Source organism: Anser brachyrhynchus, assembly GCF_964034855.1.
Source record: "Anser brachyrhynchus genome assembly, chromosome: 4".
Lineage (NCBI taxonomy): Eukaryota > Metazoa > Chordata > Aves > Anseriformes > Anatidae > Anser > Anser brachyrhynchus.
Genome location: NC_137698.1, coordinates 18,351,715 through 18,378,425, shown reverse-complemented (window position 1 = coordinate 18,378,425; position 26,711 = coordinate 18,351,715). Strand labels below are relative to the sequence as shown.

The following is a 26,711-nucleotide window of genomic DNA, read 5'->3' as shown; positions in this document are numbered from 1 at the left end:
TATAAATTTTTAATTTGGTACACATACTATTCCCATATCATAATTCTTCAAGAGGCATTTAAGTTTTTTATTTCTTCTAAGCTACATTGTAAATCTGCAGGTACCTCTGGTAAATGATGTCAGGGCTCTTTTTCTACAACAAAAGTTTGCCAATATTCTTTCATAACTCAGTAAAGGTATTTCCCTGTTGGTCTGAAGATAATAGTTGGTAGAAGTTCTGTGCTAAATATTTTTCTCATTCAAAAATTCTTTGTATTGTGTAGAATAAATCGAATGCACTGTCAAGAAATTTTCCCCTGTAATGTCCATTCTGACTAAGAACTATTATGAATTCAGTTGCTGTTTTTGAATTATCCTGGAAACTAGAGATGTATTATTAGCCATTAACTGGTGAGGGTAATCATGTATCTCTAATTCACTACTATTTCTGCAACAGTTTCCATAATATTGCTGTGAACTTTTCAAAAAATACTACTGTATTAAAGTAATTGCAAATGGCCATTTATATAGAATGAAACTAGGGAAATTTTATCTATTAATCAATACCAAATATTTTTATGACATATCAATCAGAGATATATGAAGTGGAAATGAAAAATCTGGACATAATATAACTCCAAAACTCTTTAAGAAGAGGTATTTGGCCGTTGAAAAGCCAGGATTGTGTACTCACCAAATAAAAATTTGGCCGAGGCCATCCTAGTCCATTGGATGTTCCAATTTACAACAATGAAAGTAAAAATTAAATGGAAAGGTCTACAGAAAAATTGCAAAAAGTGGCAGTAGTTGGAAATTCACTTAAATAAAGCTCAGTATAAGAAATGAATAGGGATAACCAAAGTTGATGGGGTTATAAAAAAGGAAAAAAAAAAGTAAAAGAAAGGAAAAGAGGTGCTTTTAGCATATGAAGTATAAAACAAAGAAAAACAAACAAACAAAACCCACAACCAACACACAAAGCAGCCAAACCAAAAACCAAAACACATAAAGCCTTATCAGTAGATGTATATGGTACTTATCAGAAGTAAATGGTTAAATGTAAAAATAGTCATAAAAATAATAGTACTCTAACAAGTATTCTGTTTAGCTTTTCTAGTAGTAATATTTTTATCATGAAAGGATGGTGGAATTTTTCCCAATTTCTAGCCAAATATGCAGAAAAATTATAGAAAGTTATTCCTGAATGATTCAAAATTCCAAAGAACATAGTTTAGACTGCGAGAAAGGTATTACTATGGTTATGCCTTTCCTTGGATATGAAGTGACTACTGAACTTTAAAGTTTAGTGCAGCATGGAAGGACATCATTAGAATGGAAGGGTAAACCACAGAAATTTATTTTAGATATTGTTTATGGAAGAATGATTAAACAGCAGAGCTAACTATCAAGGGAAATATTGGCCCTTGCATTTGATGTATTTAAATCAAACCTGATCATTTATTTATTTATTTATAGAATGCCAGTCAGCTGAAAACAAGATATGCTTTAGCTAAATTACTGATTTTAGTAGCTGAGATAACCATGTAAAAAGATTTCAGATGTTGAGGTTTGTTGTCTCTCATAGCTATCATACATCTGTGAAGGATGAAAAAACACTTGGTTCAGTGTTTTCAGCATATCTTCATAAGTGTTACTTATTAAATCTGCATATTTTGTCCAGTATCAGGAGAATCTTAAAAATGATTTAAACAGATTTACTGACACATCTCTCTCTCTCTCTCTTTTTTTTTTTTCTCCCCATAGCACAACTGTTTTAATGTGGTGTTTTAAAGCAGTTATAGATAAACAACTGAAAAGACAAGAGTTCTGTGACACACTTTAGGTATGTTGATTTTCCTACATTTTATATATATGGCAGCACAATGGAAGTACATGATGTATCAATTTCTTCACACCTTCCTAATACTAGCACTTCAAGATTAATTAATGTACCTAATTTTAACACAAGTGTTTTCCAGTTGTACATATGGAGCCATAACCTTACTTTTTGTAGTGGCTATATTTGGTATCAATTGATGTCATAGATGCTAATAAAAATACTGTTTTACTCATGCAAATGACCAAATACTGCCTGTAGGGCACTACAAAAGCCCACTGGTCACGGAAATATGACTTGTGTTATTTCCATTAGCTTTAGATCAGCATGGAATACTATGCAATAACATGAGAAGTGATCAAGCTCAACAAGACCTTGCACTTAGTGCTTTCACACTGGATTCTACAGTATTTTTATAAGGACTGTTATTTATAACTACTAAGGCAATATTGCCTGAGGCATTTAAAATTTTCAGTTTGGAAGATATCCAAAGTTAACACAGCATAAAATAAAAGGAAAACAAATAGTTCTCTTCACCCCACTCCTTCAATTCTACAGTTCTGAACAAATTGTCTAACCAACAATGCATCATTTGTCCTTCATATGAGTTTAAGAAACAAACAATTGCAAACAAACTCATCAATTAGGGTTTCAGAGAACAGTCCAATGTCCTCCTGCAGTTTGACAAAGTGAGGGACCTACTTTCAATTTTCACTTATCTGAGGAGCCTTTATTCTCATGAATAATGTCAGTGAAATCAACGAATTGCAGACCCAAATGCTGTATTGCTACAGAAATATTATGTAGTAAAAGGCTCAGTAAAAAGTATCTCTAACAGAGGGATTGAAACTCTGCTCTGTCACGAACCAAAGCTCTTACTTGCTGCAGAACACATCAGCAATAAATAAGGATTGAGGATGCAATTTATCTTGGTCCCTTTCTGTCATGCGTTGTTGGAGTTTTTTATTTTGTGTTGCCAGCGTTTGAAATTGTAGCAGATGATTATCATTACAGTGCATCCTAAACCATGTGTTACTGGATATCTATAAATTTCTGTTCTAATTTATTCCTCTCACTGCTATTATGGTTGCAAAGATCTTAGTGTCTCTTTAGTTAATTATAGAAGCTGAATGATGTTGTTTAACATCTAGTGATGCAGAAGAAAATATGCACTTGCATGCTGCTATTATTCAAATTGAATTTTCAAGCTGAACAGTAAAAAGTCTTTAGTTCACAGCCTTTTTACAAATAAATTTAAACAAGGTGCTGACCTGTGACAAACAGAACAAAAATTGTATATGTACAGGCTGCTGAGCTTGTAGTCTGAAGTGCACTGGATGTTCTGAGGCTTTAAATTGATATAATCTTATAACTAAATGGTTTACAGCATCAAATCAAAAAGTTTTTTTTTTTTTTTTTTAAAAAAAAGTCTTTGAGGATACTTCTTGATGCATTAGCCAACTCCTGATTCACTCATTAAGGTGAAGGGAGCACTCCAAGTAGATTTTCATACCTTGCAGGAATAGCAACCTGTCTGTTTTCATCCTATTCTCTCACCAATTTTTTCCTTCCTTTTACTAGTGCTGTGGATACTAGTGCTGGATAGAGGAAATAAGAGTGACTTTTACATGTTACCTGTTACATATGTGATGATTTTTGACAGTCAAGCTTTAGCTAAACTGTGTAAGAAAATAAATCTTTCCTTTATGTGTTTGTCATCTCTTGGCTACCTTTAAAGGATGTAGTAAGTTTTATTCTCCTTTTGACCAAATCCAGAACTTGCTCATGCTGTTTTCAAAGTTTTTATCTCATAGGCTAGCAACCCTTGGACACCATCTTAATATTGCTTATGAAATCTCAGTTTCTTCAAGTTTTACTCTTCTGTCTGATAGTTTTCTAAGATCTGGGACTTTAATAATAATAATAAAAAAAAAGTGTTGAAGTTAAGAGAATAGCTGAAATGGCTATATGTATGCTTTATATACAAAGTGGGCTAAGGGGATTTGTGTTTTCTAAGAATACCAGTTGCTCTTACACAGTCCAAACCCAGATTTCTTCATTTCATTCCGTATGAAAAATCAGGAGTGAATAGTGAGGTCTGGATAGCAAATGCTATTTCTGGTTTGATAGAATAATTTTCAGGGATTGAGTTTAAGCATTATATACAAATATTATTTAGGAAGTTAATTACAAATCCATGAAACTTATTCTTTTTTTTTTTTCTTTTTCCTTTTTCTTTGTCCATTGTTAGTCTCGTCATCCAGCTTCTACAGCTGAAAAATGTTTTGAATGTCAATACAAACAAGTGTAGTTTGAGGCATAGAAATACTATGCACAGTTTATACGTTGCTTGTTTGATATTGTAAACCTTGATCTTGTTTATGTGTAAATCTCATTTGTGACTGAGGTTTTTGCTACTCTGATTGGTCTACACCTTCTCTTGATAAGTTCATTGCACTTGAAAGACAAGACTGGAGAGGTAGCAGATGTATGCAAGGGTACTAGTCCATATTTGCATTTTTCTAGTTAATCCCAATAACGTGGTTGGAGGTACCTTCCTGTCAAGATTAGCAGAGGGGTAACATTTTCTTCGTTCAAAAATGACAGAAGTGTTTCTAGATTTTATTTTGGTTGCCAGCTAGCTTTTCTGAGACTGTAATAAGATATTCCTATTGACTCTGACACCTTTAGAAAACAGCCAGCATGCTTTTGAATGATGTAAACTGTTTTTGAATTGAATGAACACAATTGGTATGTTTTGGTATGCTGAATTATTTTGTACTATTGCCGCCATAACATTCATTAGTGTCATAGCTATGACCTCAAGAGATACTCAAACCAAAATTTCCTCTTTGTGAACCAGAGTGTGTTTTTGAAAGGTCATTCTCCTTTGAAACAGTTTGTGACTGTTTCCTGTAACCTTTTAGAAGCGCGATTTGTGAACCTTCTAAATATTCTGTGTAATCCAAGCTCACCATCTTAGAAGTGTGATTCTGGAGGAGATAAAGGTTGTAATTACACTTTTTATCATGATTTGTTTATTTTTTATTAATTTAGATGTGCTTTGTGATAGGTTTAAGTAATTTGGTTGCTAACTACTAATTTTAATTGTAATTTTAAATTTTTTAATCATTCCTGAAATTTTGTAATGATATTAATTTTCCTAGGTAAACTTTACTTCATTATTAAAAAAAAATAAAAAAAATCCTCAATCCCTTAAGAAAAGTGGAGGATACATATACCTTAAGAGTCTAGAGAGCAAGGATAGGTTGTACATACAGAAAAATTTAAATGGAAATTCCCCAGTATGTGAGTTGTGTGCATTTCTGATCAGATTCATATGTAAAGTTATGGCACAGACCCTGGAAGGTTACCTGTGTATGGTGAGAAGAAACGGACTACTGTTGTCCTCCAATCTACAACTTGAGAGAGCTGCTAGGTTCACAGAATCACAGAATCACAGAATCGTCTAGGTTGGAAGAGACCTCCAAGATCGCCTAGTCCAACCTCTGACCTAATACTAACAAGTCCTCCACTAAAGTATATCACTAAACTCAACATCTAAACGTCTCTTAAAGACCTCCAGGGATGGTGACTCAACCACTTCCCTGGGCAGCCTACTCCAATGCCTAACAACCCTTTCAGTAAAGAAGTTCTTCCTAATATCCAGCCTAAACCTCCCCTGGTGCAACTTTAGCCCATTCCCCCTTGTCCTGTCACCAGGCACGTGGGAGAATAGACCAACCCCCACATCGCTACAGCCTCCTTTAAGGTACCTATAGAGATGATAAGGTCACCCCTGAGCATCCTCTTCTCCAGGCTGAACAATCCCAGCTCCCTCAGCTGCTCCTCGTAAGACTTGTTCTCCAGACTCCTCACCAGCTTCGTCGCCCTTCTCTGGACTCTCTCAAGCACCTCGACGTCCTTGTAGCGAGGGGCCCAAAACTGAACACGGTACTCGAGGTGTGGCCTCACCAGAGCCGAGTACAGGGGGACAATCACTTCCCTAGACCTGCTGGCCACGCTGCTTCTTATACAAGCCAGGATGCTGTTGGCCTTCTTGGCCACCTGAGCACACTGCTGGCTCATATTCAGCTGCCTATCAACCAGTACTCCCAGGTCCTTCTCTGCCAGGCAGCTTTCCAAGCACTCATCTCCCAGCCTGTAGCGCTGCTTGGGGTTGTTACGCCCCAGGTGCAGGACCCGGCACTTGGCCTTGTTGAACTTCATGCAGTTGACCTCAGCCCATCGGTCCGGCCTATCCAGATCCTCCTGCAGAGCCTTCCTACCCTCGAGCAGATCGACACACGCACCTAACTTGGTGTCATCTGCGAACTTACTGAGGGTGCCCTCAATCCCCTCATCCAGATCATCAATAAAGATATTGAAGAGGACTGGTTGTTACTTCTTCTGAAGTTAACTTCTATTATGCATAAATTGTGCATGAATTATGCTGGGTAATCAGGTAATTCTGACTCCAGAATCAGGTGTGAAACATTTTTCACCTTTCTTCCTTTGATGTTATCCCAGCAGATACCACTTCATATTTAGCAGCTCCTTCAAAAGAATGAAGCTGGTTAGCTTCTGTTAACTTTTGTTCACTTTCTTGAGGATGCAAGCACTCCTAAACTCTCTAAAAGGAAACCTGAACTGAATCACACTTTCTTCCAGCTGGCAGTCCATCACGAGAAAGATTGTTCTTTGATGATGTATTTAATGTAAAGCATCCAAGTGCTGTCTCCTTAGTGATGCACTGCTGTAATACATCAGACTGGCATCATCCATCAAAGCCTTCCTCACTTTGATGATGTAATATGACGATGAATGTTTTTGTTTGTTTGTTTGTTTGTGAGCAAAAGAATAATGAGTGTTCATTAATGGAGGTGTATACATCTGCTATTTTTGAACTGCCTGCAAATGTAGATGACACACAGTTATCGCATATCTAGTTTTTATTTGAAGAACAAACTGTTAATATCTTCTAAAATTTACTTAAATGCACTATTCAAACTAGATTGGCATGATGATTGCAATGCCTACTCCTACTCCTTTTTTAACACAGCAGGTTTCTATTAAATTGTTTGCGACAGAGGTGGCCTAGATGCACTGCTCTGGGCTATACCAATCTGCCTTTTTTCAGATCCTGCATTTTCTGTTCTGTATGCTAGTGAGAAGGTTGTGCTTACCTTAAGGTGAATGTATTTTATCTTTTATACGTTCTCCTGTGTTCTTATGAGAATCATAACTGGGTAATTGCTGCTCCTTAGACTTAGTGTTTCAAGAGATGTAATCACATCAAATCTGTTGAGTGATTCTGTAATTATGCTTCATTTATTGTCTTCACTAAGATGTAGTATGAATATGCATAATCTTGCTTTCCTTGATGAGCTGTTTGACCAATGTTTTTCTGTAATCAGTTGCTAAAATGAGAAGAATTGAGAAGTGTTAAAAGACAATGGTCCATATATTCTTTTTCTGGACACCAGTGTTCCAGTGGGGTAGTAGAGGAAAACAGGATTACAAGAAGCTTATAATGAGTAGCTGGCTATATGTTGCTGTGTAGTGAAAGAAAAAAAGTGAAGATGTATGATCGGGTAAAGAACTTAAAACACACACTTGCTAAAGCCATCTATCATCACAGCATGCTTTCTGAAAAAATAAAATTTTATGAAAAAAAATGAAAAAATAAAATAATAATAATAATAAAACAAGCAAACACAACCATCATACCTGTGTATGAGGAAAAGTAAGAAGAGGAGAGAAAGAACCCTGAACCCACCTCTGAATTTCTGTCAGAAACTCAGGTCTGGATTTTGTAAAGCTCTTAAACTGTTTAGAGGTTACTGAATTAGACATTTTCTCCTTCTGTACTGCCAAACTTTTCAGTCTGAAGTCTATCAGTAGAAATAACAGTTGAGAAGATATTTTCTGGCAGTGTTTCTACTGGGTCTGTGTTAGCATACTTCTGCTGACCTGTTTCCATGGGGAATCTGAAACAGAACAAATGAGGTACTAGAATCACAGAATTGAAGGAGCTTCACAACTTGGAAGGAGACCACAAGGATCATCGAGACCAACTTCTGGCTCCACACAGGACCACCCAAAAATCATACCATGTGTCTGAGAGCACTGAACCAAGGGACCTCAGTTGCTTCTCATACGTCTTGCACTCTAGATCCATCTTTGTAGCCCTCCATTTCTAATAGTTTTATGTCCTTATACTGTGGCACCCAGAACTTGACACAGTACTCAAGGTAAGGCTGCACCAGCACAGAGCACAACAGGACAATCAACCTCAACCTCAACCTCAACCAGCTGGCAGTGCCATCCATGCCTGATGCACTCCAGGGTACGGTCGGCCCTCCTGGCTGACAGGGCACACTGCTGGCTCACGTTCAACTGCTGTCAAACAAAATCCCCATATCCCTTTCTGCAGGGCTGCTCTCCAGCCTCTCATTCCCCAGTCCATACGTATAGCCAAGGTTGCCCCTTTCCAGGTGCAGAATCTGGCATTTGCTCTTGTTGAACTTCAAATTGTTGGTGATCGCCCAGCACTCTAACTTGTCAAGATCTCTCTACAAGGCCTCTCTACCCTTGAGAGAGTCAACTGCTCCTCCTAATTTAGTATCAGATGCAAACTTAGTATACCTTCAAGTTCTGCTTCCAAGATTAGTATTTTAAGAATATGTTAATATAAGAAAGGGTAGGCTTAAGTTGCATGACTTATTGATTTTGGATTTAATATTCAGTGTGCTGCAGCCTAATAGTACTTCTTATTAATAAATCAAAGTCAAATTGATGTTGATTGGAACACCCTCTATAACATAAGTAGAAATCTGTATGTGGAAGTAATCAAACATAAAATTCTAGCTTGTGCTCTGGCTTGCACATGGAAACACAGCGATGTTCCCTGTTTAGTGTTTATGCAAGACAATATTCTTTGTGAACCAAGATTCTCTTGATAATTTTTTCTAACTGGGATGATGACTCTCTTGCTTTGTTTCAGATTTGTGAAATAGTATTTACTGTTATTTATGAAACAGCATATTTAATTTCATCGTGCTTTTAAGGCATTTTTTTCCCTTCTGAATTTATATCTGAAATAACTAGCTTGAATTCAGACTATTTCTACGAGATCTAAAGGAGCTCTTAATTTAAGGGCATTTGAAATGATGTACAAATTGTTTTACCAAGGAGTTTAAAGTATTAACAGGATTAAAATTATCAAGGATCCTTACCACATGCTGCCAGTCCCCAAAACCTCACTGTGAGTCATTGGTGATCTATGTAAAATGATCATTAAATGAATTATGGAAAGATACTTTTTTTTTTTTTTATCTGTTTGCATGAAAAAAAGAAAAAAAAAGAGAGAAATAAAAAGATAGAGAGGGTCAGACAATAGTAGCACCTATAGTACTTTTAATTGGCATTAAACTCATTTGAGTTAGAACCCTTATTTTACTTGCGGAAAGTCTTACACCTGCATTCCTCATCCCTTCACTCAGTAACTTAGATTGTGACTTGTATCCAATTAAACTTGGTCTCTAATACCTGAAGATGTTAGATCTTTATTGGAATTACTGTATTGCATGGCATCAGAACAATTTTCCGCAACCTACGTACCTTAACAGGAAGAGAAGGGGAAATGGATTCCTGTTGTGGTGTTTATCAGCTTACTTTGTTTTTTGCTCTCTGAAGATCATGTTACATTTCTTGTATTTCACTTTTAAATTTCCTTGTCAATGTGGAGTACAAGAATTAATTTAATTTAATTTTTCTTCTATGCCTTGTACTTATGTACATATTTCTATCATCATCTCTTTATGGTTCAGCTAGCTTTCCTCACTGATCCCTTCCACTCTGTGTATTTAAATAATATTCTGTTGTTTCCAGTCACTTCCAGAACAAACTCACTGATGACTTTACTTTCCTAATGAGATCTTAGAGCATTTGTTTGGCTTCATCCTTGTCTCTTTAAAATTGTATATACTCTCTTCTGTCATACACCATCTTCTGTGTAACCAAAATAAGCTGTGCTCCAGTGGGTCTTCAGTAATTACAACATCTGATTTATCATAAATACTTTATCACTTTTAAATAGTTAAATGCATCCAACAGAGCATGTATTATCTATTAATTCCCCTATTTTTCTTTAAAATCCACGTTAGTCATTTAATTATCTGAATCCACTCTTTTCAATAATGTCAATGTCTTTCCCATATTTCATCTCTCAAATATGAGTATTATTATTATTATTTGAAACAATAGATGTATTTATTCATCTATACAACTTAGTAGTGTTTCTGAGTTCTACTTGCTGGAAAATTAAAGATAGTTAATGGACAATGTAAAAACATCAAGCTCAAGTACTGCTACAATAAAGGTCATATTGTGAAACAGTTATCTGAAAGCCAGTGAGCTATTTAGATCATATTTAATGGTAACTAATTAAATCACATGGAAAATAGTCAAGGTATCACATATAGCTTCTGAGAGCTGTTCAGTTTTAACCTTGAACTCTAAGACGGGAAAAAAAATAATTATACTGCTTGATGTCAGTATTGCAAAGGCAAAAATATTGAGAGTGACAATTCGTGACAATTTCTTCATTGTCTAGGTGAGTAAGGATGATAATACTTGAAAATGTAATAGGTTCACTATGTCTAAATAAGGAAAATGGCAAATATTCACTCCTCAGGAGTTAATTTTCTATCTGGACTTTTCCTGAAATGTACAGTTTGTGGGCAGGATACTGTTACACTCAGTTCTTGCAGTAGATTTAGTGTTCCTCACTCAGGTTGAAGAGTGAACATAAGGACTGGACAAAATGGTTCAAAACAAAATCTTTAGAGACAAGATCTGTTTCCAGTGGAGGCCATGGGCAGCAGGGGGGTGCCTCTCCTCCTCTCCCCTTCCCTTCCCTCCCCTCCCCTCTATTCCATGTTTTCTGGTTTTGAAGGTTAGCGCAATTGGTCTTTCCTCCTAGAATTTGCTGAATATATGATTGTGCTGAGTTTTTTTAAATAGATCGCACACATTACACAGATCTAAATTCAAGATTCACTCACATCAGTAACATTTACAAATTTTATCTCTGCATGATGGTGTCCTAATGTGACATTTGCTCAGATTTAAGAACAGTGAAAGTTACCCAAAAGAATCTATTTGCCTCCCTTTTTGCCTCACTGATTTCTCTAAGCAAGTCGCATATAATGTGGGTGGCATGGCTGGTTGGTTGATAAACCCCAAATCATATTTTTCAAATTTAGACTTGGAATTTTACCCCATGCAAATTTTATGCTAATTGACTAGCTGGTTAATTTGATTTGACAATAAACTTTAAGACAGAGGTTTACTCTTCCTATTGTTCAGGTTACTCTGTCTTTCCTGTATATTTTGTATTCTGCTATCATACTGCTACATTGATTGTCTGACTTCCATGGGATCCCGACATGTCTGGTATATTAATATCTTAATGTAGATCACACCTTCCAATTTCTCCATCTCATTTCTTAGGCTTCCAGCATTTACAAAGTGGCAGCATAGTATTGATTACTTTCATTTCTTGGCACTCTTTTAGAATGGCAATCTGCTTATTTCCTATTTCCATATTTGATTATTTCTATCCTCTGACCTGTGCTTCTCTTGAGAATACAAAATTTTTGTGTCTTCATCTTTACAAATATTACCTCAAGCCCCATGTACTTCTCTGCCTGTCAGCTTTCCCTCACTCAGTGTAAAGTTCAATGCCAGCCTTGTTCATTTTAGTTGTAAACACCTTGGTTCTTTACAGTTGAGATCAGGCCCCTTCCTGTAGTCCAGAAGTGCACTTGGTTTTTGATAAACTGAATAATAACAAAACAGTAATATACATGGAAAAAAGGATTACAGGACTCTTCCCAAGTATTTTCAAGCTGATTCCTTTTGAGGTTTACATGTCTTTCCTGGTAGGTATATTGCCCTCTATGGCCTCAGAAACCCAGAAGTCTATCTGCCTGAGAAAGGAGCCTTCCACCATCACAAACTCTTTTTGCACTTCTAGAAAGGTGTTCTCAATGCTGAATGTTAGCCAATGCACCACACACTGTGCTCATTTCCCATTTGCTAGCCATTCATGTTACTGAACTCTTTTCTGAACCTCCTAATTTCTCCATTCCCATCCTGAGCAGGACGGGGTCTGCCAGTTGGGTGTGATCAGCTCTGTTGCCTGGACACTGGCCAGGCTGAGGCTGAAGGTGTTTCTATGACCCCCTTTGTCTGCCTGAGTTTTTCCAAAACAAGTGGGACCAAAATTCTGTCTCAAGGGGTCCTGTGGAGACTGTACCACTCATTCATGCATGTATATCCTTTTCCTGGATGAGGTAGCCATCAGTTGTACTTGATAAAATAACCTGCATGTTTCATCCTATGTTCTTTGCTCCTTCTTTGAATAGACAAAAGAGCATTTCTCAGTTGTCTTTCATCTCTAGTGGACCTGTTTACTCTCTTCCTGATATTCTTTCGGCCTGATAGTTGCCTATCTAGTTGCCATCTGCCTCCTATTACCTGCCACTGAACGCCCACTGCTGCAAAACTCCTGCTTGCCTGATAATTTTATTTAGTCCTGTGTGTCTGCTCATTATTCACTGAGGCTCTATTTGCTTCAGAGAAGTACAGAACGTTTTTGTTCTGGGCAAAGGAAAATTTATATTGACAATTAATCACAGGCTTTTTGGATGACAAAATAACTTTTGAAGGGCAGATTTTGTTATTTGAACCCATTTGCATAGCTTGTCTTCATGCTCCACCTTATATGTTAAAGCCTTATGCAACAGGTGAACCATGCATAGCAATCTTGTATGTCAAATTGCTGCAGAATTGGAGCCAGAGGAGAAAAATGATGCATTAAATTTAGAATGGAAAAAAAAATCTTTTAAAAACTATGCAAACACTTAAATGATTATAAGGTGCAACAATTGATATAGAATAAAACATAGGCTTCTGCTTTTACTTTGTGAACACTATTGTAGTAATTGCTTTATAAGATTACATTAATGTATATAACTACATCAAGGCATATATTTGGAATTCTGGAAATTGCAATATGTGGTCACATTTGTGAATATGGCAACACATACTTTTTTGCTGCAGTGTTATCATCTCATCAAAAATCCTTGTTGGAAACATCATGTCGGTCCTTCTAATATACTATGTATTGTCAGAGATTGCATTTGAAAGACAACAGAAACAATCCTAGTATCTAAACTTATATATGAAAATGCTTGTAACTTTATTATTGCAGTCATCCACAGTTTTATTAGTTTTTAGTTGTCCCTGTCATTCCTACTCAACATTATCAATCCCATTTGGCAGGATTTTTCATCAATCAGTCATCCTCAACGGGCAGCCAGGGTACTTTCAACAGCCCTTGCCATTTTTTTCCTAATAATTGGAAAAGCTTGTTGTTTTTGGCAAAAGGCTGATGAGGAGGCATGTATCCCCTCCTTCTTCTTCTGTTGCAAATGTTATGCACAAGCGATCAAATTAATAAGATTTGTTTGCAACATTAACTAATTCATAAAACCGAAGAAAAAATACTTCCAAATATCACTTATGACAAGATATTCTATCCACTTATAGTACTTATAGTATAACTTTGAGATCTTTAACATTTAAAAAGACATGAGAAATCTCTAAATCCTGTTAAATTTATACCAAGTGACTAACATCTGTGTTAATTAAATGGACATAATATACTCCTTGGTAGCATAGTCGTTAAAATAATACAGTTTCTGCTGGCCTGTTCTCCCAATATTACTCAACTGAAGACAATTCAATACTCACAAGGAAATTCCAGTCCATTAAACTACACAGTTGTAGAAATCCTCTCCTAATGAGGATGTGTAGACTAGTATGTGTTCCTGATATATGGGTACATTCATATCACCATGGACTTTCGTCAATGGTATGGCTGTGTAATATATCAGCAACTATGCTTAAATGTGTGTATTTTCTTAGGAAACAAGAACACCTCTGCCATGTTTGTATCTTTATTTTCCTATCAACAATAAGTGAATGAATAGGATTCATAAGGACTCTCTTTGAAAACACGGAATCACAGAATATCCTGATTTGAAAGGGACCTGCAGGGATCATTGAGTCCAACTCCTGGCTTCCCACAGGACCACCTAAAAATCAGGCCTTGTGTCTGTCAGTAGTGTCCAAACACTTCTTGAACTCTGGCTGGCTCGGTGCCATGACCACTTCCCTAGGGAGCCTGTCCCAGTGCCCGACCACCCTCTGGGTGCAGAACCTTTCCCTAACAACCAGCCTGACCCTCCCCTGTCCCAGCTCCGTGCTGTTCCTTTGGGTCCTGTCGCTGTCCCCAGAAAGCAGAGCTCAGCGCTTGCCCCTCCGCTCCTCTCGTGAGGGAGCTGCAGGCCGCCATGAGGCTTCCCCTCAGCCTGCTCTGCTCTGGGCTGAACAAACCGAGGGACCTCAGCTGCTCCTCATATGTCTTCCCTTCTAGACCCATCTTTGTAGCCCTCCTTTGGACACTCTGTAATAATTTATATCCTTATATTGTGTTGCCCCAAACTGCATGCAGCACTCAAGGTGAGGCCACATGAGCGCAAAGTAAAGCAGGAAAATCCTTGCCCTCGACTGGCTGGCAATGCTGTGCCTGAGGCACCCCAGGACAAATACCGTATTTTTGTAATCAAGGTTTGTTATGCAAATGTTGATGCACATTCATCCTGTACGTAGGAGATCCTTCTCAGTCAGATCCTTCTCAGCATCCAGCTGACAGAACAGAACACCATAAGGAAGTGGATTTACCCTTCTTGATTAGGATGTGTAAATTAAGTGCAGTCTATTATAATGTATCTTTATTCTTTATGTTCTGCCTTGCTAGAGCTGCAAGGCAGGTGTATTCAGTTTCTAAAAGAAAAATTTATTTCCAGTGCCATTCTCTCTTTCAAATTTACTCTGTTTGCACTTCATCTACTGTCTGGCAATGCCCTTTTCAGTATCTGCTGCAGTGTAAAACATGGCTAGGGTTACTGATTATCCAAAACTGAGTTCAGAATGGCCTTTCTGATGACATTTCAAATTTCAAGAAACTTCAACAAACTTTGGCTTTTAACAACTGCAGTTGAAGACTCATCAAGCTAGTGCTGAAGACAAACTATTTATTGAATTGCACTAGTGATACAGTGATAAGCCTGTTGATTTCATGGCAGAACTGGCTCATGTACATGCCAATTTTGGGCAAATTATTATTATTTTTTAAATATATCCCTCCTACCAGTATTCTCTATGCTGGGTTTTATGATGGCTTCCAGTATACGCATAAAAGTTTTATCTGCAAAGAACTCATGCTATAATCTGCTACCTCCATTTTCTGCTTCTTTTCCTGCTAATGTCGCCGCATGTGTGCGAACAGTTAAAGCTGTTTGGAATTCTTAGAAAGAGAAAATAAAAAAAATAAATGATCTTTTCTGTTTCTAGTAATGAGATGAACTCTGGAAAAGTGAACTGGAAAGGGAATCAAAACACTAGGATGTAAAGCAGTTCTTACAACTGATAGCAAAGGAAAGCACTGTAGCCTGATTCAATCTTCTTTGGTGTGTCTGGTCATCAGCACTTACTATTAGTAGCACAACTTCTGTAATCTTCCAGTTGCTTTATTCACCTGAAAAATATGCAAGTTGCAGAACAACATTGATGGATTAAAATCTTCCCACTGGGATTTCTTTGCTTGATTCTTTAGAAGGAGAACTTTCCACAAACATTATTTCAGGAAAAAATCTATGAAAGAAGCTTCAGACGATGGATATTTTTAATGAAATAAAGTAATCTTAATTATCTCAATGGTTTTGCAAAGTGATGATGAGGCTTCATACAGGGCTAAAAATAAAATGGCAGTTGGGGTGGAGGAGAAAGAAAGGAGACAGAGTTAGAGTTTGAAACTCCCTGACCCACCCAATTTCTAATTGCTTTTCAGGCACAGTTTGTGATCCTTTCAAATGCTCTAAATTAATAACCATTGCAGAAGTTAGAACAGGGATCACTCAGCACTCCAAAGGAAATCTTAAGGAAAAAAAAATAAAATTAGCGTGTTAAACCTGGCTGCTAGGTAACGTGATGTTACTGAATACTTCTGGGGATACAGAGCCCTTTATATAATTCAGGCCACTTTGAAAAATAGGAGAGAGGGAAAAAGAAATTAACAGCTGACAAAAACTGCAGCAAATTGATTGAGGACATTTAACCTTTTATGTTTATTTTTCTTCTTCTTCTTTTTTTTTTTTTTTTTTTTCCAATAAAGACTATTTTCTTAGTTGTAATAGAAGTGATTTCTGTTAAAAAAAAAAAAAAACAAACAAACAAAACCAGTAAGCTGTATTTCATTTTAGTTGAAATTGTCTTTCTTTCCTAGCTACAGTCTGGTAGAATGTGAATTTCATTTTACAGCAAAGGAGAAGAGAGGTTCTGAATTTAGTTTTTATTCTAAGGTTTAACTAATTTGTTCGTAACTGACTTTTATTGACTTTTATGAGTTTAGGAGAAGACAATGTAGTAGAAGACAATGTATTTCTTTTTAGGAATAGGTCTTCTGTAGGAACACAACAGTTTACTGATATTCTGATTACTGATATTCTGATATTTGTTTCCGTTTTCTTTACATCTCACAAAAGGATGCAAAAGGTTTTTTTTTTTTTTTAATCTAATTAACTAAGAAAAAATATGTGTAAAATACTTTTTTTTTTGTACTACAGTCTGCCATCCTGTAGTTAGCTGTACTGTTATCAAAGCAGAAGTTACTAATGACATTTATTAAGCACATTTCTGCGTGGATACAAAGAGGGAGAGAAAAAAGTTTTTTTTATTTTTTTTTGTAAGCAAAATTGAATTTCAAATTTCAGACATCTGGTAGATCATACGTTATACCACTGTAATTTTCTGAAATGGAACAACGTGTATTTTTTTTTTTCTTTTTTGTAACTTCATTGTCAAATTCAGAACTGTTCCTGAATTCCTGCAAATATAAACTCTGCTGTTGTAATCTATCATCTTTCAGCTGTAGCTTCTAAATGTCCCTCTCCCTCTTGTGCTTTTTAAAATCCATTCAGTTATTTATCTTGTCAATGACTTTTTCAGTGGTAGTCTGGGCACGCTCAGTGGCTTCTTAGGTGTATTTTCCTCCTTTGTATTATAGTCTATTGAGTTACTATTTCAGGCAAAGCTTATTTGGTAAGTTAAAGTGGAAGTTGTTCCTATGAATTGTTTCTTTTTTTTTTTTTTTTTTTCTTCAGGGAAGAGATGATTATCATTCTATTATAATTACTGAAATTTCTTCCTGCAGAAAAAAAGACTTGATTTGTTTAAAAGAAAACCACAGGTACGAAACTACTACAAGGAGACAAGTAGATACTATTATTATTACAAAATTATATTATTGATCCTAAGTGTACTGACTTAAGGGAATGTCTTTACCTTTCCCAGGGCTTAGCATTGAGCCTTCCAGGAGGTTGCTTCTCTGTAGACTGTAAAGAACTTCACAAGAAAGGGCTGTAGCCTGTGGTAAGTTACTTTCTAAAAGTGTAAAATAAAGCAGGAGCTCCTTCACTAATGCAAAATAACTAGCACTTGCACTTTCTTGAGTTTCATGTACTGACCTCTAAAGTAGTGCTCTAAATGTCAGAAGAGCCATGCACAGAAACTTATTTCTATAGGAATTGATGACTTAACATTTTGCCAAGAAAACATTCATTTTAAAACAATATTATAGTATATGTGTAACAACAGATGTTTAACAGATCTTTTATTTACATCCTGTCCAAAAAAGCAAAGGACTATAGAAAAAATGTTTTTATTTTATTTTACTTTATTTTATATTTTATTTTATTTATTTTATTTTATTTTTTGTTGACTGTCTTACTTGTTTACAGCAAACACCAAAGATCAGATGTCCACTTTTTAAAAAGACTGTCATGAATTTGTAAGAGTTTTTACATTTTGTATCATATTTTAGATTCTTTATTTTTCTTTATTTTTTTTTAAGTCTCATCTGAATTGACTTTAATGGTGATAAAGAAAACAATCTTTGATATTTAAAAACAATCATATTTTCCTTGTTCAAAATCCAGAGACTCGTCAACTTAAGAAAAAAAATGGAATAAACCAAATATAAGTACATTTTTATAAGAAAAAAATCAGCCTTGAAGACAAAATATTCATAAAGTTAAGAATAGTTCACACTGTTTGACATAAGTATAATTTGGTACACATTATTGTTCCTAACTTTACTATTTACCATTTACTTTATGTATATATATATATATATATTTCTATGTAAGTTTAGTGTTTGTTTGGTTTTTTTTTTGAACAATTTGAGTTTAGCTCTGTCACACTTTTACATGAACTATGTGCTGCTGAGTAATTTATAAAATTGGTTTCTAAACACTGAAAGCAGATGGCAGGAGCAAATAATTGCTCTTAATGAATTTCTTTGTATTACTGTTATAATCAATATAAAACATATTTCAGCCTAAAGCTTGGCATGACATCACTGTAAAGCAAGATTGCTGTCAAGAACAGCATTTATCACAAGGAACATTTCAGTCTCATTTAAAAAGTAAGTTCTTTCCTTTGTATCATCTGCTCTTTTTCACAATGCATTATTCTTCTGGTTTATTATTCACCTTCTCACTGTTCAAATACTCAGTAGTTTCAGATTCTGTTTTTAGGTATTTCCTCCTGATATTTTTCAGACCATTTGTACTGTAGTATCATGGATCATTAAATGCATTAAATGCTCTTTGCTCAGAAAATGCAATCCACTACAAGGAAAAATTGCATTCTTTTTATTACCTAATAAACATTTTAAAAAACATTTTGCAATAGATGTTTTATCTTATTGGCTACTCCTTCTTTTGATATATTTTCCTGTTCTTTATCTTTAGTTTATTTTAATTATTTCCATGGTGGTTTTTGTTTGTTTTTGTTTTTTTTGTATTTTGAAGTGTAAAATCCAAAGTGTAGAATATGTGAAAACTCAAAAATTTTCTCTAAAACTCAGAAGTTTTAAAAAAAAAAACTAAAACTCTATAGCACTCCTCTCTTAGTAGAAACAGAGATTTACCTTGGATTCCAATGCATCTTAAATGCAAGTTAAAATTTCTTATTATTTACGAATGAACACCCAGCAACCTTCTCTAATTTCTTTTCACTATATTCTGTCTCCTTTTATGTTTGTTCTTCTTGTTGATCATGTTTTTTTTTTGTTTGTTTGTTTTTTTACCTTAAAATATAGACTAAATAATGCTGCTTATATAGTTTTGCTTGCCTCAGCCTTTGAATGAGGAAAAAAACACTTCCTGAATACTGACTCAACTTTATTTATTCATTAGAGAAAAATTATCAGGGTGAAGGGTATCATTATATTTAACCAGAATGAAAGATGTGTTATTAGCTCTGCACTAACATGCAAAGATAACTCTGGAGCATGCCAGCAGTTCCTCCCAAAACCTTTACTTGGTGGTACTAGATGTGGTGCACAGACCATATGAGCAAATCTTGTTAATACACAAACATCCCAAGGGCAGGAAATGAGTTAGCTGGTAACCAGGAACTCAAGGCACAGAAGGAATACAGACTTTCTAAGGATTTTAAATCAATAGAAGAATAGTAATTGTTGTGAGCCGGTGGCTGGAAAAACATCTGGACAATAGAAAAAATATTGTATTTCCAGGTTGAAATAGTATTTCATGTGTGCAGATGACAGCTGCTTGTTTGCCATGATTATTTACATCTAAAACCATCTGGTTTGGTTTATGATGAAGTGTTGAGGTATGTTCACTCTCACTGTCCATTTTAAAACTGCAACTACCACCTACTGGAATGTGAGAGTTTACTAGTAGGTACTGTATAGTTAAAGTGATAATGAAAATGCATCATATAAATAAGTTAATACAGGTACAGAAGGCTTTGGTACAGTTGAATTGAAAGAAGATGTGATACAGTCAAGTACCTGCAAACCTTTTGTGCATTTTACTTAGAACAGTAGAAATAAATTATTTCAAAGCCTATAAGTTATTTCAAAGTAAAGTACATGATTCAAGTGAAAAGGAATAAGGTGAAAAAGCATTTAACAGCCTCTTATTTAAAAAAATTACAGGAAAAATAAGTGCAATTAATGAGTGTTCAGATGTTAGGAACTGTCATGTTCAGTAGATAAGCCTGAACTGTGCACAATAAAATAAAAGCATGTAGTGACATATTTTTCTCCCTACATGCTTCAAATTTTCCCAGAAGGAATTTCAATGATAGAGTGTTTTTTCAGCTCCTTTGTTCCCTATACATTTTCAGCACTTAGTCAGAGATTTAAATATTGATTCTCTTTCAAAAATTCAGGAATTTTAAAGATATCACAATATATATTAAAATACTGGTTAAGAGTTTTATATATTCTCTTTAAAAACTGAATAAATGCAGTGAACTACACAAACAGGAAAAAAAAGTGGAAAATGTCAGGCAAACATTCTCCTTCATTCAAACATAGTATCAGTGAAATTTGGCTATAGATTAATAAAATCTCTATGTCTGACAATTAATTATTGCTCCTATTTTAAGAAATTATTTTTTTTAATTTAAGAAATAGTTTCTTGATATCAGCCTAAAACAGGTTCTATTGTCTGAACGATGGCTTCATTCTTAATCTTTCAGTTATAAAGATGTAGGTCATATAGTGGTTATATAAACTTTTGCATCTAGTGAGAAAATCATTCAGTATAAAATCCATTAGAAAGAAATGACTTTATTCAGGACATGAAACTATCCCTTGTTCGTGATTTCTATAAGGCTACTGGGCAGAATACTTAAATGTCCTCAGGTCAATTTCTTTCTTTAATACTAACCCAGAGCTATGAACATGTATTATTACAGAAATGAAGTAATGGAAAATCATCCTGATGTGAAAGCATATTAGAAATCATAAGTGAATAGGCTTGGGGCACTTGAATAACAAAGCAATGCAATACTGAAAGTTGGCAAAAAATCAGCTCTTTTAAGGCTCATAGATTACCTGGATTTTGGTTCAGTTCATACTATCTGACTACACAGGTTTCACTTGATGTTACTACTGAGATTTGTCACCAGGTTATGAATTGCAAATACGGTTGTGAATATATAGAATGTCTTATCCAGAATGAGATAAATAGTAGGAATATGAAGAACTTATTATTTTGTTGGTAATTTTAGCTGTTATGCCAACATCAATTGTAAATCTGTGTAAACTGATTTGAATAACTAATCAAAGCTAATATGTTATTCTTTAGAATATGAATAATTTTCAAAAGCAAATGTATTTAAAAAATACTTCTTAAAGTACTCAAAGAACTCTTTAGAAGTTTATAAATGGATTTTGAGAACTTCTGTAACTCCTGTCATGTACTGAATACAAAATAATATGAAAACATACCAAGTTTTTATAATGCAAATGTACAACTTATTTTAGATCTCATTCTCAGATGGTGAACAAAACTGATTTTATTGCAAAGTGATGGTAAAACATGTGAGAGCAAACTGTTTTTTGCCACAGTAATGTATACAGAAAATCATCTCACAGACAAAAAGATAAAGTTGGTGAGCAGTAGATTAAAAAACAAATTTCTGATCATGTTGTGATTCTTAGTATGTCCTATTAAAGTGGCAATGCTATGTGAAAAACAAACCTAAAGATATAAATGAACTGTATCAACATCATTGGCCAATGCTATTATTGTATTTAAGAAATTAATCACTTAACATTTCATGTATTCTTACACAAAAACCAAATGGAAAACATAGTGAGTCATCTGACATTATACTCTTTCATCCAGTTGTTTCGAGACACTTGGAAAATGCAGTGTAAAATTAGATATACTCAGAAAACTGTTTAACAAAATTGATCTTAGAATCCCAAGAAATGACATATTTTTCTTGCCTGGAAATCCTGTTTTCTGAGACTTGTTTAACAAATTTCATCAAGTAGGGTACAGTGAAGGCACTCATGACAGTTAAGAATTATGCAAAACTGCAACTTCTCATAACAGCCTTCCAAACTAAGTCAAAAGCTCTTCAGGATGAATTAGTTAAAATTTTTAGCTAAAATAAATCATGCTATCTTCTAATACATTTTACCAAGCTGGGACAGATGAGGTGAATTTTTTGCTCTAGTGACACCTGTGGTCAAGGTCCAAGGACAAAGGCACAAAACTCTGTAATGGTACATGTTTTCAACTTAAACTGGGAGATGTTAAGGAACACAAAAATGAAACACCAGGTCCTGCTGTCCTACTCCAACAGGGAAAGAGAAACATAAGAGGTGGATATAGGTTACTGTTGAAGATGCCATGCAAAATCATCCTTCCATTCCTTCATATGGCCCCCTCAGATACAGTACTCCCCCTGTTTCACAAATCCCTTACACATAAAGTATCTAATACTGAACTATTAAAATCAATGGGTGCTTTGACTTCCGCTTCAATGGGAGCAGGACCAAGTTAAAAATGATTACCGAAGTCATGCAGTGAGCCTCTGAAAGCAGTCAGTGGCTGATCTCAAAAACAAATCAATCGCTGGGGAGAAAAGATGAGTTAATGTGCACAGTGGAGTCCAGCTGAGGATTTACCAGCTGGAAGGAAAAAAGCATCATGGGCAGAAACACAGCATATTGCTATTCCTTTAATATTTTGGGGTATGAAATGGTCTTAAGATAATTATGGAAACAAAGTCCCTTCTATAAGCTACAAAAATAGAGGCTGATAGAAGAGACCACAGATATTAACAATTCTGATTGTAGTGTGGGAAAAAAGAACTGGCAGCTGTGACCACAGCTATGTGAATAGTTTATTTTCAGACAAGTTCTAGGCAATTTCCAGATTCCTATTTCTCATGATTCAGCTGGCAATGGCAGAAAAATTACTCCTCTGCTTGACTTTTGCAGTGGAATAGCTACGGCAATTACTGTTGTTTTTGTGAAATAGTTACTGAAATTGCTTTTGTTTTTAAGCAACATAACCTTGAACCTGGAAAAATTAAAGTGGAAAACTATTATATCACTGTATCCAGAGCTATATGACTGTTGGTGGGAATAAGCCCCTTCACTACCGTGAAGCAGAGAGCCAGCAATATTTTCTGTCGAAATTTTTATATTTCTGGAGCATGCTTGAAAAACAAACTAGTTGAAATCCTACCGGAGAACCAAAGCTACTTATTATTATTCTTGAGACTATTGCAGGCCAGAAGGCAGGCCAGTTTTGCCTATGTCTTGAACTGGATTTCATATATCATGATTTAAGTGAAAAACAACAAACAGAAAAAAAACACAAATAATAGAATTAATCTGTGAAAGAGTTACTTTATGTAATCTCCACATTTGTCTACTTTGTGTAATTTGGAAGAACATATATATGCACTAAATATAAGGTAATTTTTGAACTGCCCAAAATTTGGTTCTGACCTGTATGAAATTTAGCTTTATTCTACTTTATTATTTTCCACTTTTACCACAAAGATTTTGCAAAGTTGGGATAGTTACAGTAGCTTTTTCTGCATTCATTGTAATATGTTGTCTTGTAAAAGAGCTATTGAAGTGCCTATAAAGCAGACATTATAATACTTTACACTATTCTCTTGATTATCATGTCACTGTTGCATCAAATTGCATTGTACCAGGTTTATTTTTAAATGGGTTGTGTGTTCCGTAATTTTTATTATTGTACATGTTTCTAGAGGTTTTGTTCAACATATTAGAACTGAGTATATTAATCATTTGATGATTTGATTTGATTTTGCAGCTAATTTCTGCTCTTGGCTGTGTGATCTAAATCCAGAATAGCTTCATTTGTTACTTTCTGACCAAAAAATTGCATGCCAATATTTTTCCTATAATGTTCAGAGTACTCTTCTATATTAATAGAAGCTCTTCTATATTAATATCATTGAAAGTGTTCCCAGCCAAACAGTGCCCTCATTTAAGTGCAGGAGAACTAAGAAAGCTCCTTAATGATCCTGATGGTCCTGTGCACGTTTTAGAACATTAAGAACATCCCTGAAATATTGGGGAAGCTCAGGCAAATCCTGGCTTTGTGCCTCTGCCTTGCAGAACATAGCATTTGTGAATGTGGCACTGAGAGTGTCTTGGCTTATAACATAAAGACTGTTCCCACAGAGATAGCTTTAAAGGAATAAGCACTTGTGCTTCATCCTCCAATGCATATTTACTGTAGTTAATTTGAGTATTTCTTAATTTTATGCTTATGTCTCGATCAGTCTAGAAGCATGATATTTTTGTAAGCATTGTAATGATCAGATACTAATATTCACCTAGATCTGCAACAACCAACTGCATGAGAAAGAACACAAAATACTTATAATGAGAAAAAAACTCCTGTTTTACCAGAAATCTGTACAACTGAGCTGGCATGGGAAAGGAGAAAGGTGGTTTTTAACCATATTTATGTATGTATGTATTTATTTATTTATTCATTCATTCTCCAGGACTCAAAGCAACTGAAGTATCTAAGCTAATTTACACAAGTCTCCAAGAATGGAAAACAGGCCTCTGGCATGGACTGTAACCTGCTTCTAAAGTAAGTACCACGTCAGCTTGAGATTTGGCAGTGTAATGTGTGTGAATGTATTTGTGGAATCTATACCCTGTTGCAATAATCAGGGAAATTAGGATAAGCTGGAACTTTACTAAATACATCGAGAGACCACATTGCATTGTTGCCCGCCAATCCCTTGCGCTGCCCATTTTCAGGTTACTGTAAGTGACAATGACAGGGCACGGGAACATGCTCAGTAAGAGTCCAGAAAGATGAAGGGGAAGAAATATCATACAAAGAATACACAATGATGGAAAAAAAACCACCTGTCACAAGGAACACCATCACATTTCCTTGCATACTTTCAGATTCCAGTCTCCCTTTAGGACCAGCTGGTTTGGCACTGTGTGAGCAATATTGTTCCTAAACACAAGGTATGTTGAGGGTGCATGCAGGGTGGTGTAAGATTTCGATAGCTGATTTTTTTTTTCTATCTAAATTTTTTTTTTTCCTATTACAGACAAACCAACCAACACTCCTGCTACTAAATTTCAAATTAGTCATCGTTTTCAGTCCCTCTGGAAAAATCAGCCTTTCTTCAGTTTACTGCTTTGCTATTGCAAATGACTCACAAATTCTGAAATTTCATTTAAATGGGGGAGGAATTACAATGATATTTTGCATCCTAGGTAAGACAAAAACTCCTACAGTAAATTAAAGGATACTTCTTTTGCCATCTGCAGTCTGACACTTCTGTGCAGCCTGATGCTTCAGACAACTAATTTTTCTGCAGTGAAGTGTGTAAACAGTTGAGTTGAATTCTGTTCAATGCCTGAACTTCTATTCCATGTGATGTTATTTCTGTATCAGATTATCTATGTCCTTTTTAGATTGTGTAAATCAGTTTATCAAAAAGGACAATGGAAAGACATTTTGTCCAAAGGGTATTTGGTATGCAATAATAATCTTATACAGACTAGATGCTGTATAATTCAAATTATATGTTTAGTCACAAGATGTTTCAAATTCAGATGAACAGAATGCAATGTACTCATGGTGCTAAACAAGAGACAGACATTATAGGCATTGCTTGAATTGTGAGGGAGAAGTATGTGAGATAGAAAAGTGGAAAAATTGTTGATATGTTGATATATCCTTAGCAGAGGGTCTGACATAATGATAGCCTCCTCCAAAGATTAGCTAAAAGAGCTGAAATGCAGGGTAAGAATAATGTTATTAAAGATATTAATTGGCTTGTGTTGTTCTTTCAGTGAGGACAGTACAAATATGTGTTTTGATACTGGCAGATCCCACATGCTTGTCTATGTGCAAAAGCACTATCTTGTGTGGAAACAGACTGTGGGCTTTACAGAATCACAGAACCGTCTAGGTTGGAAGAGACCTCCAAGATCGCCTAGTCCAACCTCTGACCTAACACTAACAAGTCCTCCACTAAACCATATCACTAAGCTCAACATCTAAACGCCTCTTAAAGACCTCCAGGGATGGTGACTCAACCACTTCCCTGGGCAGTCCATTCCAATGCCTAACAACCCTTTCAGTAAAGAAGTTCTTCCTAACATCCAACCTAAACCTCCCCTGGCACAACTTTCGCCCATTCCCCCTTGTCCTGTCACCAGGCACGTGGGAGAATAGACCAACCCCCACATCGCTACAGCCTCCTTTAAGGTAACTGTAGAGAGCGATAAGGTCGCCCCTGAGCTTCCTCTTCTCCAGGCTGAACAATCCCAGCTCCCTCAGCTGCTCCTCGTAAGACTTGTTCTCCAGACTCCTCACCAGCTTCGTCGCCCTTCTCTGGACTCTCTCAAGCACCTCGACGTCCTTGTAGCGAGGGGCCCAAAACTGAACACAGTACTCGAGGTGTGGCCTCACCAGAGCCGAGTACAGGGGGACAATCACTTCCCTAGACCTGCTGGCCACGCTGCTTCTTATACAGGCCAGGATGCTGTTGGCCTTCTTGGCCATCTGAGCACACTGCTGGCTCATATTCAGCTGCCTATCAACCAGTACTCCCAGGTCCTTCTCTGCCAGGCAGCTTTCCAAGCACTCATCTCCCAGCCTGTAGCGCTGCTTGGGGTTGTTGCACCCCAGGTGCAGGACCCGGCACTTGGCCTTGTTGAACTTCATGCAGTTGACCTCAGCCCATCGGTCCGGCCTATCCAGATCCTCCTGCAGAGCCTTCCTACCCTCGAGCAGATCGACACACGCACCTAACTTGGTGTCATCTGCGAACTTACTGAGGGTGCACTCAATCCCCTCATCCAGATCATCAATAAAGATATTAAAGAGGACTGGCCCTA

At 35.9% G+C, this 26,711-nt stretch overlaps 1 long non-coding RNA gene across 5 annotated transcripts; it reads left to right on the top strand.

The window, feature by feature from the left end:
- Nucleotides 1-1,318: 1,318 nt before the first annotated feature.
- LOC308194132 lies at nt 1,319-26,398 on the top strand. Of its 5 annotated transcripts, XR_013950316.1 has the most exons (6): nt 17,030-17,050; nt 17,163-17,198; nt 17,303-17,380; nt 24,341-24,432; nt 24,759-24,824; nt 24,911-26,398. It is a non-coding gene; the product is annotated as an uncharacterized lncRNA (long non-coding RNA). The 5 variants fall into 5 exon arrangements; XR_013950312.1 differs by lacking the exons at nt 17,030-17,050; nt 17,163-17,198 and adding an exon at nt 1,319-1,822; XR_013950313.1 differs by lacking the exons at nt 17,030-17,050; nt 17,163-17,198 and adding an exon at nt 15,388-15,932.
- Nucleotides 26,399-26,711: the final 313 nt, after the last annotated feature.